The 15,870-nt window shown below is 41.7% G+C and overlaps 1 protein-coding gene across 2 annotated transcripts in view; it reads right to left on the minus strand.

The window, feature by feature from the left end:
* Positions 1-15,870, minus strand: part of LOC111247094 (somatostatin receptor type 2-like) — a 240,402-nt gene that overhangs the window by 220,141 nt on the left and 4,391 nt on the right. The window lies entirely within an intron of this gene.

Raw genomic sequence — 15,870 nt, forward strand, 5'->3', positions numbered from 1 at the left:
AACGCTGTCTATCCAATCAGTATTATGTACAGCCGGTATCTTCTACAAAAAAAAAAACACTGAATATAGTGCCATTTTCGTGATAGAATAATAATCATGACGCATTTCTAATCAGCGACAGCACGCTTCAGCGACATAGTGCTAAATGATACCTATACAAACGGTATTCGTTTAACTATAGCGAGGATTTTTTCACTCTCTTGGGTGCATACCCCATAATTTACGTGCTGCTTCTCTCTCACCCTCCTGAGAAGGACGGCAAGAGGAAGGGCAGAACTGTCAAGCGAGGGCTGGGTCAACAGAACGAGCCAATGATGCGGTTAAAAGCGAACGCGGAAAAAAACTCCTTTGGCGATGCGGCCCACCTTATACAAAGGCGTAGATACTCCAACGATCATTTTCTCGAAGAGAGCGAGACTTATGTATTGTGACAAGATTAATAAAAAGGAATATTTTGACTTGATCAATCGAGAAGCTCTTCTAACAGTCTGGGTCGCGGATCGGGACGCTCGATATCGTCTTTACTTAGTTCAGCCGATAATTTCGCCATATGCAATCAGCAAATGAAAACCGTTGCATCTTATGTCTTCGGATACGTCCAGCGGACCACTACTCCACGGCGTGTCAGAAGGTCTCTAGCATTAATTATATCGTATCTTCCTCATTGTTGCTTTTTTATACTCGATCATTATAATTCATCCACAGTTTTCACCGTATCGAGCCTGTGCGATTAGATTATAAAAACATAGCTAAGCGCGTATATAAACACATACTTTAAAGCAACGTTAAAGACTAGGTCGCTTGGTGACGCGAGGCTTCGACTGACAGATGCGATACTCTTCGATTGGGGGTACCAAAAAAGCTGAAAGCGTTAGTGTGCCAGTTAAGCCGGATGACGTGTTCATGCGCAAGCTTTAAGATGGACTTTTTCCATACGAGTTGCTAAAGCCGGAACAATGCCGGCGACGACGCGGGCTAAGTTAAACATTTAACTCGCAGAATTATCTCGCTACTTTATATGGAACCCTTGTTCGACGGGATAGGAAACAATCAAAGGACGTCTTAAGCATTGCTCCCAATTTGAATACACAAGTGAAACATATTTATACTACAGTTTATCCTCTTAAGCTCGACTTGTCTGTTAATGTTTTTATTTATTATTCGTGTGGACAAACAAAAATCTTACTTCCAACAATATTTTTTTAATTTCTGTAAGTGAAAGATTTAGGCAATTCTATGCGAGGCGTCCTCCGCTGGATAAAAATACTAAGTTATTTAATATATTCAGAATGTTCATTTAAGACAAACGTAAGTGCTCCAATCATTGCGCAGTTCGGAGCCATTACAAATTGGTTAATCCTGATCCCCTAACGTCAGTCCGACATAAACCTATAGCGAAACAGGTCCGATTGGGAAGCTCGTTTCTCAAACAAACGAGGTAATGCAGAGCAGTTGCTTCTGAGGTTTGCAGAACAGATGAAACAGGAAAAGGTCGACTTAATGGGTTCAACGAATAATATCAATGATCCGATTTGGCCGCAAAAGAATTTACTGTGGATTTTTCGGTGTAAACAATTTCAATGGATAAAGCAGCACTCCATTACTGTGATCAGATTCATCAGTTAGGTACAAAGCTCATCAGAACACAGAGCTGAGTCGAGTCGTCGTTTCTGGCCTCTGGGTCTTTCTGGCCGACAAAATGTTTCTTTCGTCAAAAATAGTACATAAGTAACAGTCTATGTGAGCGACAGGTTAGGCAGCATATATAGTGTAGCTAATTTCAATAATGTGAAAACGTGGACGATTGAAATTAATGGCTTCCCACTGTACATCGAAAAGGACAAACGTTAAAAACATATTGGCTAGGGCTTCGTCATTTGCTGGGATGAAGTTAGGCTCGCCCTTGAACACGAAGGTACTGTTGGATGTATATTTTCTACAAGCTGGTAAAGATGTATGCATTTTTTTAACGAACAGTAAGGTAGCATAGGAGACAGGACAATACTCTTGCATGGCGGATATTTCGGCCTCCTTTATAGCCTATTCGTGGCCTTTCGCTCTATATGAACGTTGCTGCTATCGCTACCTTGTCATACTTGCAGTAAAGAAGAATAACAAAGAAAAATATCTCGACGTTAATAAGTTTAACTTTGTCTACCACGTCGCCACTGTTCTATTCTACTTATCATAGTGTACAGTCTCGAATTAGAAACCAGCCAGATTGAGGGTAACTCGAGGTGTGGAAACGTCCAACAGTTCCTTCTCACCTTTTAACATAACCCACCAGTGTTCTATAAAAAAAAATATAGAACTTTATTTTGTGCTTGTCGCCTCGTTGCACGGGGCATATACATTGGCGAAATATGTCCCAAAATGGATACTTAATATCTCAAATAGAGTTTTCCATATGACTCTGCATGCGATGCAGCCAAACATCACAAACAAAATAATTATTTTGTTCAACGAGGCGTCCAATATGTAGCAACAAGAAAGATGTCCTAATTATGGTCCTAGTAATCCAGCCATTGGTTTTATCCACCTATGCAACAAAGTACTGTCAGGCACATAATCGGCCCATCGGGACAGCGGTGTTATTTCCTGTCCATGGCTTGACACTTTTTCAGAGGGACACTATCTATACGCTACTCTATTACTGGTTTGTTTGCCAAAGGTTGATCTTGTGACCCTTATTACTATCATCAATAGCGACCACCAGCAACAGCGTATAGCGAACCTCGTAAACTTGCAAACGTCTTTTCAAACCTATTTAGATCACCTGTATTGATAACGATATAACGTTTAAGCTATCAGCACAGACAGTTCATTAGAAGTGGTAGTGGAACCGAGAATCTCTGCACTCGGTAGCAGCTACAAATATTATTCAGCGGTCCGAGGATAGGCCAATGATCCAACTAGGTCTTCTGTTCAACTTTAGTGAGATGGAAGATGTTGAAGAGCGATGCGGTTAACAACTGTCTATTCGCGGTGTAATTTTGTTTCGGGGTTCTTCATATTCCCCAGAGAAAATATACACCGATGCTGAAATTGTGCTAATAACAAATAACTGATCGAAGATACGAAGTCGAATGAACAGCACTATATAATATCAATAATGAGAACGCAGCGAATTACCAATAAGCCTTTGATTAATAATACTAAAGATTAGTGAATTGGCGATCGTGGCGCTTATTTAACTGCTTAAAGACACATCGCACCCTTCGTTTAACGAAACGCCCGGCACGAAGATCATGTCAGAGTGCAAATACGTCGCGTGTAAACATAGTTGTGGTCTAGACGCCCACAATACGACCCACGTACTGCTCTCTTTTCTATGACACGCGTATGATCTGGCCGCAGGAGTCACGCGCGTGTCCGACCTCCACATTCGAGCTTTGCTTTCCACTGGCCTTTCTTTTGGTTCGTCTTCGTTCGGGTACACTTTGCGCCATTATTCTTCACACAGACAATACTGTGTGAAGATAACTAATGGCTAATTGGCTGTATTGATTTGTCAACGTGCCAATTAATATAGCCACTGCTATATCGTCGCATTGGCGCTATTGCGACAGCCGCCGCTGATAGCACAGTGGCAATGAACCTATTAAAACGTATCTTCTTGCCAAGGACACATACGCGCCCTTATTAGGAATACTATTATTGATGACAACATGGTTTGCATAGAAAGCGAATACTGTATTAGGTAAACAATGATCAAGTATCATTGTCCACTCCGAACCTTCTCCAAAAAGCGATTAGCGCTTATAGCAATAGCATCGTCTGTGAAAAAAAAAAGACAGAAAAGGACCTTTACTCTATTCAGATGTGGTAGCGAGAAAACGTAAAGATCCATGAAGAATGAGACGATGCAAGTGGTTCGTGTCATTGGTTGAAGCTAATTCGTCGTCGAGAAACCCAACTAAGAACATAAGATGGATTTGCTTTCTTGTGATCGGGTGTTCTCACTCAGCATAGAAGGACTCACCGACTTCGATTGAAGGCTCGCCTCTAGTCGACATCTGTCCGCGCATACGAAAATGCAGCGATTATGTATTCTGTTCCTGATATGCATTCCCATATATATTTATGATATGACCAAATCGTGTGATACGAAACAGTGTTAACTCGCTTGCCGCGGTGTCAAGGCCCGAATGGCGTCTTATAATGCGACAATTCTGGCTACAATTTGACTACATGTCATATTTCGCGAAGTTTACCAACGAAATTTTGAAGCACTTTCGAAAGCATTACGGAATCGCCTATGTCTGCTCACTGAACGAAGCTATAATGATATTGGCGATGCGCTTACATCGAAGCTGTTGCATTTGCTTCGTATGCCTGTATTATTGAATCCCAATATTCCAGCGTGGCTCACTAGCCCTGCTTACAATTTTTACCAAACACGCCTCTAGGGGACCTGCAAACTAGGTCACTACCAGGCATCTCGTTACTCTTAAATAATAGGTTTAAGCTTTTATTACGATACTGGTGATATGCATGGTATCACCGTAACGCTTATAAGGGTCACCGCCAATTGCATTGCTCATATGGGATAAACGCTAACCGAAGTTGCCGTCTTTTTCTATACGACGAAAAGAAATGCGTTGTCCTCTGCATAAATGAAGTGCACAGTGAAGGAAGATATAGCTGCACTATCTTCGTTGAGTTTATTATGAGCCCCACTTTACCCCCAACCTGGTCGGGGTACTTGACGTGCGGGACAACAAAGTTGTTAGGCTGATCAGATCAGGTGCTGCGAGTGATGATGGCTTAAACAAAGCCGCTCTTATAAAAGCGGTTCCAGCGACAACTCTCTTTTGTCGTTGTACTATCATTAAGTTCACCTGGCGTTTGGCCAGATGGTGAATGCAGGGGAATTTTCAGAGTACCCAATGGTGACATAATGTAAAAAATGTATCGTATCGATAGGTTATTTAGACAGGTTATTTTGATATTTTTCACAGATCGCAATGGTGACTGGGTCGTGCCCGATACTTCACGCAAGCCTTGTCCATGAACAGTTTATAGGTAAGCAAGAGATAAAGCGTCATTGTATAGTTGTTTATGATAGTCGCTTTTGAGCAGCGGGTAATGCGCTTATAACTGTGCCCCTTGCACACTGAAGGCACTTTAAACTATAAGACGCTGGTTCCGAGAGATTTTATCAAATCGATCTAGGGCTATAGATAAACATTCAGATATAATGCAATCAACGATTACATTCTAGGTATTCCATGTGAGAGACATCACTTATCGGCCTCTGCCAGTTTTAATGTACAGTGATTGATGTGTTCATTAAACCAAATGCTCATCAAAGATTATGATATAATACGATTATCGTATAAAGCTGGCGAAAGTTTCTCTTACTTTTTCAATACAACAAGCATACATATCCACCACTAACCAATCAAAAAGTAAATTCCGTGCTTAAAGAAATGTTCATCTTAGCAGCCCAGAAGTGAGTATAGGGTAATTGTGATTTGCTCCTCTATAACAAGAATTTTCATTCAAGAAGCACTTTAAAGATCTAAAAATAGGTGATGCTGGGAGAATGGGGGAAACGGTGTCTCGAGTGACCTCGAGTCATGTTCCTGACCGTTGACGGGCTGCAAGATAACGCCTCTATTTGGCAGATTGAAGCTGAGCTGGCCCTTGCGCTTCGCAGCTTATTCTTCCCAAATATGCAAAGCTGACATCTCTTGTGACATTTTTGCCAGATTTCAGAAATATATACGAAATGGTTTTCTTATTAACCTATCAAACAGAGGGTTGAGACTTCTTATTACTAGTTGAATACTACTAGTGTATACTAGAATATACTAGATAATACTAGTGAATGTGCCCGAGCAAGCGCACTATCTTCAATGTCATTCTTGCTCATCATGGGCTTGACGGATGAAGAACCCACGATTAAACTTTGTATACTTCTTTTATTGAATGCACATTTCTTCTTACTGCGGAATCTGGTAATCAAAACAATCGAACTATATTAAAAGCTTAATTAAACGATAAAACACCTCGCGGTTATCAAGTGAAAAGCAAAGTCGTCTCGAGCAAATAACCTCTTCAAACTGAAATTGCCTGCACGATATTTTTTAAACCAGCGTTAGAACACGCGAATCGACGCGAGTGTTCTCCCAAACGCAGCACTAACTAACTTCAGCAAAAGCGTTAACCGAGGTGTCTTGGATCTTCAACTTACTATAGACGTCAATCACGCAAATCTGCTCGCGAAACGTCAATTTTAAACGAAACTCTTTTAGGCAACAAATTGAATCGCGTTTGGTGTGACTTCACTCATGGAATACTCTGTCACAACAAATAATCGTTTTCTGGAAAGCTGTATCGGTTATGGTAGATTTCCCAAAGGCAAGAACTTTTTGCGGTGCCAGTGTTTTAGGGTCGGAGAAAGTGGCGCAAACTTACACATTCTTTGAACAACTAGACTCAATTTTCAACCTATTTTTCATTCAGATATTCAAGTAATTCCATTCAGATAATTTGCAACGACTAATTTTACTAATTACAAGTTGTTCTCGAAGCTACCAACAAATAGTAGTTGTCTTGGCACCTGTCAGAATATTTCAGCTACTTTTAGAAGGGGTTTAGCAATACAACGATTCTACTCGACCCATAAATCCTAACTGCTTATTCTGTCGAGTCCACGGCACAGTTGGTTCAATAGGCCGTCAAACGGAAGAAATTGTTAACTCGTTACGCAATAAAGAATGAACGGAAAAAGCTTTGTTTTAGTTATGCATTGCTCAAGATTGTTTACAGAGTCGCGTGCTGACTCAGTAGCAGACGAAAAGCAGTACAGCGCGCTTTTTCAAGCGTAGCTTGTCTAAGTAAAGGCCAGACAGAGTCTGGTGAAAAATTGAAATATTCAGGAAAGGTAAAGTTCGGTGCAGCAGAATAAATTGGAATAGTCATTTTTGCTGTTCAAGTCGTTGTACGCAATTTGATGCAAATACAAAAATTCGCTCTATTGTTTATTTATTTGATCACAAAGTTGCGCGCATGCCTCACGCAAACAGCTATGAAGTTCCAAAGAAACCTAGCAAAAGTTTTCGCTGAAACACAACTCAATCTAGCCTTTAGTTTCCAGAAAAGCCGATGATCCATATCTTTGAGTAGTTTATTTCTAGTTAAGCCTCGTACCGTTATTTTCTGTAGAATGTTTTGATTGTTTCTACGTTAATACTTTTTGCCAAAGCACATGTTTCACATTTAATTGCCGTAAAACGATATGTGTTAAAGTTATTTTCCTATATCTAGAGCAGAAATTGTAAGCATTGATATATCTATACAAACATTTTGGTACCGCAGTGCACTGATGTTCTTCAGCTGCTGATTCCGACACAGATACACTTATGTTTCGTTGTCTTATACCGAAGCCGGCTGCAATCAATCCTGTCCAGATTATATTCTCGTTCCTACTCAATCTTTTTGCACTCATCCACCCGATAGTCGCGACCATGTTAGACATATCATCGCAGTATATACATCACAGAGTGAGTACATTCCTATGTGTCTATGTCTGTCTATTTGCGCGCTTCGCATAGCAATAATGAACATGCTATTCGGTCACATAGAACCAGAAGAAGCGCAGGTCTTTGCGAATCTATCAGTGTATGCGCACATACGTAGAGTGTACACAGGAGGGTGTGGGTCGTGCTGTACAAATCGCTAGTCGCTTATACGTAAAAACATCGGCCATACGATGTGCAATCAGGACCCGTCGTCCTGAATCAAGGTTGGTATTTATTTAAAACAAGGAGAAGCATGGACAGTGTGCTTATGGAAGCGGCGTTAGAGAAAGCGGTAGAAAACAACATTTAATTTACGAACGCTGCAGACGTATACAGAGAGAAAACAAAAACACGTTTTCGACAGAGAACAATCTTATTGCGCTCCTGCTTGTTGCTATACAGCCAAAGCCGGAGGCACCCGTTAGCAGAGCTTTACGCGAACGTTTCCGAGTGGTTGATTTAATGGTCAGTTCACATCGATGATGAAGAACAAAGGTGTGGTAATTTTTTTGTGTTAGCTGTTATTTGAAGCAGAGTATCGTTCCGAATACCCTGAGAGTGAATAGGTGAAGATGCCGAACCTAGGAGAACTCTAGTAGTTACTCAACCGAGTCACAGCGCCGGCAGTAGTCGTCGTCGTCGTAGGAGGAGTGGAAGCTATAGGTGCAGCAATAATGACACGAAAAAAATGAATCTAAAACAAAATGCATGTTTAGCTGTGAGCTGATTGAAAGGGGCCGGGAGTGGAGAAGATTTCATTTGCTATTTTTGGTCTATTGCTACGGAAAAGACTAATGTCGACAGACTACTGCGAATGCTTTCTAAAAGGTATACGAAAGTTTTGACTTAAATGAAGATACTTATGTATGTAGATCGTATGATGGTTCGGATAGTCTTCTACAAGTGTTAATACACGACATTGTGTGCACTAGGAATGCCACCTTCAAAAGAACGCACGGCGTTTAAAGCTGTTACAGATCGAGTTATGTGCGTTGTAACACATGTTTTTTCCTAGATAATTTATCATTTAGGTCCATGCCATTACCTGCCATCGGTGCCTGGCCTTTTCTGGCACTGAGCAACGAATACCTCCTTCGAACGAACAGATTCTAATCTTAACCAATGATGGTTCCAACCTCGACGTATTGTCCTGACATTTATATTGATAGTCAGGTTCAGTTTCATTAGTAATGTGTTGCCAGCCTTAAATTTTGTAACTAATTTACATCTGCAGCGATGAAATGCTGATGCAGCAGGTACGATTGTTTGCACTAACAAGAACATTGTTGTACGAGTGCTAAAAGTTGCATTTCTAAAGTGATTCATTGAAAGGGTCCGTAAAAACGAAGGCGCGAACGCAAGTGTATATGAAACAAACACCGCGAACTACGAGTAGCCGACTGATGCAAAATCGTCCGCTGTCTGACGCGTAGTGACTGATCTGCCCATGATGTCACTATCAGCCGAATCTACGGTTAATGACTGCCTTGTTTTTAAGTTTTCAAAGTTGCAACAGGACATTTAATGTATCAGGATTCTTTATCCACTCATGTAGTATGGTAAGGAATATGCAACTATACGATTCCCTTCGCCTATATTTGCAAAAATCAGTATTCCAAGAACTTTGTCCGGATGCAGCATAAGGCAGTCATGTGGCTGCGCCTGCAATCGAGCTTCAGAGAAGGCTCATCCGCTGCTTTCGTACTACTAAGAGTTATTGCAAACTTGGTACACAGCGTAAGCCATCCGCCATAGCACCCATTATGTAATCCAATCAAGTTTAGTGTAGCATTTCTGGAAAAGATGAGATAAGGTAAACGGCTGTTAGCGAAAGCCCGTGTCCTTTGTAGTGTCCACGTGGCGCGAACAATACTTAACCTGTCGCTTGCATACGTTATGCTCTTAGCGCATTTTGAGGTGACGATTCAAAGGTTTTTAGGCTTGAACAGTGACCTCTACGGAATCAGTATACGAAGCTCAAATCGATCTGTGTACCTGGTTGATAGTACAACTTAGTATAGAAGTATCGAATGAGACTGCGCGTATGAACAAGGCATCGAAACGGTTAGGAGCCATTTCTATATGAAACGTCCAAACTATAATAACTTGTCATTCGCAAATGAAACCTTTTTTTGTCTGATTTAATTTCAGTTTAACTATCTCTTTAAAGCCTAAACAACGATGCAATGTAAAGCGTTATAATTAATGAAAACTATTATATAATGTTCTCAGACAGGTTTGCTTGCATTCTGACCCTGAACATTAGGTCAGGAGTTTGTCACTACGTGAGCCGTTTTCAAGTCCGATTAGAAATTGCAAACGTTTGTGATCTTTGAGAGTAGCCATCGGGTCGACTATTGAATACATTCTGATTTACTCGTCCGATATGCTATTCTATCCATAAAACGCCGACTGTTTTAGAATATATTGTAAATTCATAGCTGATATGTTTCGTTTCGCCGCTTTCATCATTCTAAATAGATCCTCGAAAACAGGTTACGATGACCGAGCTGCGTTAGCACCAGGAGACTCAACAATACTTTTAGGTACTCAACGAATCGGATATCCCATAACGGTCAGCGCTCGGACAGCAGAACGATGCCCAACTTGCCTCCGATGTTACACAAACACATTTTATCTGTACCGAAACTCCATCAAACGATTGGACCCACTATCAGTTGCCAGATTTTAGTACACAGTGCGTTGTCACGCTACTCGCTGACGGCAGCTTGTGGGCTCACAAGGGCGACAGCCGTTCCTTGTCATCAGACCGCCACTAGCTCAAATTTAAAAGTGACCTTTGATAGGCGATCACCTCAACTGAGCTAAGGGCATAGGCAAGGGTGGACGGCTCGGTCGTTTACAGCTACTGCTTGCCTAACGTGGTGAGTGCCATATCGAAAGATGAAGCCCGCGTTCGCAAATTTATGTGCGACATTTTCTCGAGAGCTCTCAGCTGCTCGTCCGGAAGAAAAAACTATCTTTTGCTCTTTAGTTCTGCTTCCTGAAGGGCAAGCAACACTGATGGACGAAAACCACATGGGACGACTTTTTTCTTTCTCAGCTCCTACCATCCTATACTACGACGAGCGGTATTTGGGTACGATGATAAAAGGTAACGATTGCAGTTTTCGACCCTCGTTTGACCCGACTCGGCCTTCCGTGGGCTCCTCTTGCGTTATTATTGTTAAGGTCTCAATCTTGGCCATCTTACAGAACATACGATGTGCTTGACGTAAGTCGCGGCTGTCGACTGTGAGAAAGTAAGTTTGAATTACGTGTTATCACAGCTAACATTAAACATGCTGGCAAACCAAGAAACGAAGCCAAATATAACTCTTTCTGTCCTGCCGAGACTTGCGGACTCAGTACGCTGAGGAGGTTCATTGTAACGTGTGTGGTAGAGTAGCAGGAGAACAACAGAAACAGCAGCGATAAAAGAAGGGAAAAGCTTCCTGGTACTGAGACCTTCTTAGTACGGGATATGTCATGTATGAGATAGCGCCATTTGCAAAGCGAACACATTTTCCTTTCAGTCAATCGGAGAAACTTTGAGCAGCAACGTTTATAATATCTGTTCTGAAGAAAGACCTGATTGGGTATTGTAATTCCGATGTCCTGCCGGCGGTGCGCCCTGGACAGCTAAAACTCTCGTTAAAGATGCGAGGGGTCGTTGGTTTAAGCTCCGCGGTCTACATGTCCCTGCTACAAAATATGCGTGATTAAATAAAAAGTGTTGAAGTAATCCTGATTTGTTTAATACTTTCTAGCATAACAGCGTAGGTAATCCCATATAAAGAGCACAAACAAACGATACATGGCCATGAAAATTAACCCATAGCGTCACATTTGTTTAGCACCCGTTAGCTCGTTATCGTACCAACGCGTTGCCCGTGTAATATAATTTCAAATTGTATTTTCCTATTCCATATATACGACACCTATAGGCATACTTCGTATTCTACTCAGGACCTCTTTACTGAACGACGGTTTTTAAAACATTCTGGAAACTTTAAACAAGCCTGTAGGCTTATTTGTCAGTACATTAATGGGCTACGAACTAAAAAAATACCGCAAACGCTGATATAAACATGACTATCTAAGATCATTTTTAATGAGTGCTGGACGACTCTAAAAACAAACCCAGTCAAAGATATCTGATATTCTTTCATTAAGCTGAAAGCAAATCGTAACGTCAGCCTGATGATGCCTTCCTAGGTAGCGCTGCTGTGAGGAGTGTTCGCCTTAGCCGATGTTCCCTTCGCGGATAGAGAAAGGAGCTTTATGTCCTGATTCCTGCCACATAGCAATGTGCTGACGGATGAATAATAGCTGCTAATATTTTCAGTGTCAGATAAACTGTATCACTACTTAAAGCAGTTCGCACTCTGGATAAAGGGTGTGGCGCCACACATCCACAACGCCTCCATCTTTTCCAAGCATTGCGGTGGTACTTTACCCGGGAACCCAGGAACCGAATTAGATATGACAAAAGCAGATACCATTTATTAGACTAATATGCTCTTTGTTAGTTCGCTCATTTTTTTTTGTGCGTTTACCGCCATCAGCTACCCAATCGTCGGTCTGGAATTCTTATCGGAACATTTGACCACCAAGTCTAGTGTGCTTGTTTCAGCACGGCCCATTGCTCGTTTTGCCAAGCAGGAGGCCATGGGGGCAAGGCAGCTCCTCTAGCGGGAGACTGAGAGTTCCGGCGTTTAGAATAGAACAAATTGATCTGCTGTCCGTGACGTAAAGAAAATCTGACCCTAAAATGCCAAGTCGCGCCGGACGCAGTTCCACACAGAGTGGCCAGCTCCAACGCATGCAGTCCTTATCCAGTCTCGTTCTACATCCACCGCACGAGCACTGCCGGAGTTCATTGCCCTTCCCGCAGAATGGGGTTCGCACCTATGCCAATAACAGTTTTCAAGAAAATGCTAAGAAATATCGACCAATGTCTTACTGCTACCAAAGTTATGAACATACCTGAAAAACAGAGAAAAGTGTTTTGAGCCACCCTTAACGAAATGACGCAATACTAGCAAACAGTAGGAATCTTCGACCTAAGACCAGCGGGATCACACGTAGGACGAATCGCTTCAAGGTAAAGGCGCTAAAATACTTAAAACACTACAAGCAAAAAGTGCAGAAGATGGCTAAGGCCAGTAATACATGGGGCCTGATTACGCACTCAAAACTTCATCCTTGCTTGGTTTGATGGTATGATGAAAATAAGATAAATAGTGCTCTCCGAAATACTTCGCAAGAAGCGGTCTCTCTTGAAGTATCTAAACATATGTAGCATACCTAAAACTGTGTTGGTCGAGCATGTATGCTAAGGCAAGATCTTACTTGTCGGTACCCTGTCAACAACCCATCAGAACCATCTGGACTTTGAAAGACCAAGCAGGTTGCCCTAATACTCATCACTTCCAGTGCATATGTCGACACCGCCTTTCACTTCAGGGTATTCATACCTAGTTCATAGTTTCGCGTTCTCCACGAGCGCACCTCACGGCTTCCGTGATCGCGTCGGAAGAGACCCCAGAGGAGAAAGCTGGAACACACTCTAGGCGAACGTTGATTCAGAAAACATGTTATACCTAGTCTGAGGAGAGGACTAATCAACTGAACATAAGCGGATCTTATAGATTCAATGAAAAAGCATCTGTCTATAGTTGATTTTTGCTTCATATGTTGAATGTACTATATAAAAAGTGTCGTCAAACTTTCTTAGAACCTTCAGACTGGCATTAGCTCCTACGGATAGTAAATAGCTATGCTATGGCTTTAGTTTTCGTTACTTGCATTTCATACTTTTCGGATCTCGGCTCAAGCAAGTAACTTTATGGATTTAGCGAACAGCTTTTGAACAAGGACTGAATGTCAGCGGTTAATTGTGCCATCTATCGGCTACACACTCATTAGACTTCTACCTCCCCTCCCCCCTTCCGGCCCCCTCAGTCTCATCAACAAAGTATGTAGCGGCATAAACACACACAGAAATTTCTACGCGTAAGCAGGGATTCATTCATGAAAGGACTGAAGGGGGCACGGAGCAGGTGGGCAAAGATAATGCACAATAACATCAATTCTCTTACAATACAAATCACATACTACACCCATAAGCTACCTGGTAGCTACCACAATACCTGGTACTCTTGTCGATTCCATCTAGAGCTGACTGTTTCAGGATGTTGTTAAGCAATGTAAATGTTCACCTTGTTCTTCACTAGACGAAGTGATAAAATTAGATCTCCGGCAGTCTTATATGTAGTCGTAACGACAGCGCCGCGCGGTACAGCACCTAATACAGATGATTTTGTTGTCCTTTTTTCCGACCTATAGCATAACGATGAGCGGGCTTTTTTAGTAAGCCGTGTGTTAGAAAGAGGCAAACGTCAGCAAGAAATGCACAGCCGAAGGACAAACGTCTCTCTGCATAAAGCCCTTGACAGAGAATGCTTTGCCCTGCTTGGTCTTGCTAGCTAGTGAGTGCGGTAAATACGCGACGCATTTAATCTCCTATAGCTTCCTTGAACATAGAGCTTGTCCTTGCGGAAGCGATCAGGGTGTCCCGGGGCTAGGATCATGGGTGAGAGATAATATAATTATTATTGTAGAAGTATTGAACCGATAAATGGTACGTAAGTGCTTGCAGAATGTAATAATAGGCCACCAATGGTGAGCTTAAGAAAAAAGCGCTGAGTATTATGTAAGACAATTTGATGCCAGCTCCATCTGACGCAAGCCGACCCGTTAATGGAGTCTCATCGGAAACGTTCGGTAACCTCCCAGCATGTGTTGTAAACTGCTAATTGAAAACACGGCAATCGCCGACGACCACGTAAACGATCTACGGTTTATTTAACTGGTTATTTGTACAATAATGTGTCTCGCTGTTGCTTTTATTAACCGCATTCTGCTAGGATCGACCGATTCGATACTGCCTTAATGATGGTCGGGGAACAACGAACAGGAAAGCTTCGATAGAAAGCCCCCTATACCGACCTCTAGGATTCCCTCTAACCATGTACATAACTGCTCGACTTGAGAGGGCGCGCGCCTTTCAGGAAAACACTTACGGAAAGCAGCGGTTATTCCATTCGAGGATATTATTTCACATGACAACTTTGGTGGTTGTTAACAATAAAGTCTACAGTAAGTGACAATGTGTATTTTCACGGTAAAAGGTGGCTATTGGTTGCCGAGGAACATTTCCTTCATAGACGAATCATATACCGACAAAATGCTTTTGTTTAAGCAAACATGGTGCATTTTTCGAACAGATCCGCTTAAAAGCAGCTTACAATGAGAAACAACTCACTGAACGATTAACCGTAAATGTTTGGTGGTTCGGGGCATGTTTCGGAAGTCGTAAAGTAAGTTGATGCCGTCTGAGGTGCAACTTGCTATCGACTATCAAAACGATATTTCTAGAAAAGGAGAATGCATTGGTCGTTGTGGGGTGCAAAGCCACTTCAACCCTAAAACTTTAACTTGAAGTCTCATTTTGTTTTTGCTTGCAGTACCAAATGGATCACGATCCCTCCTTTTCTAAACAAGTGAACTTGTATGACAATAGCATACGTCAGATATTCTTTACTTTCTCAAACCAGTATAAGGATATTCCATTGCTCGTTTCGTATGCATAAATAGAATATCGAATACAACCGTCACGCGATCTGGTTTGGAGTTGCCTTCATTGTTAAAGCATCTTGTGGACATGCTTTTTTTTGTCGCTCACTGTAGGTGTCGACATAGTTGGCCCAAGGAAGAGTTCATGAGAGAAATTCTAAAGCATTAACACAGGATGTAAATTGAAAAATCATGTAAAAAAACGTGGTAGTCAGTCGTTGTACCGACGTTATAATAAGAAAAATGTATTCGTTGTGCGAAACATTTTCCGCAATGTGACAACAAAGTTTTGTAGTATATTGTAGCTATTTGCCTAATTAAAGATAAAAAATAAATTTTCGTATGAGTCTTTGCATCTAATACGTTGTAAACCGGTATGGCTGCCTATTCAAATCAATATGGATCAACGTCTATAATACTCGATGGCAGTTATAATATTCGTCGTTGTTGTTTTTTTATGCTAAGAAAATTTCCCTGATCACATACGTGGATAAATGTGTTCCATCAAATTTCACGGGCACGAAACGTAAAGTACGAACGGGGCGTTATGGCTATACATTGTTGTAACCACGCGTACGTCTTCTGATCTATGGCCGGCAGACATTTCTAGATCCACCTTGTAATTGATGGTCACGGCAACCATCGATTGTGTGCGATCGATTTGTTTTTACACCCCAGTTATTCTAGACTTCTGTTTTTC

The sequence above is a fragment of the Varroa destructor genome, unplaced genomic scaffold (assembly GCF_002443255.2).
Source record: "Varroa destructor unplaced genomic scaffold, Vdes_3.0 BEIS01000003.1, whole genome shotgun sequence".
Taxonomy (NCBI): Eukaryota; Metazoa; Arthropoda; class Arachnida; order Mesostigmata; family Varroidae; genus Varroa; species Varroa destructor.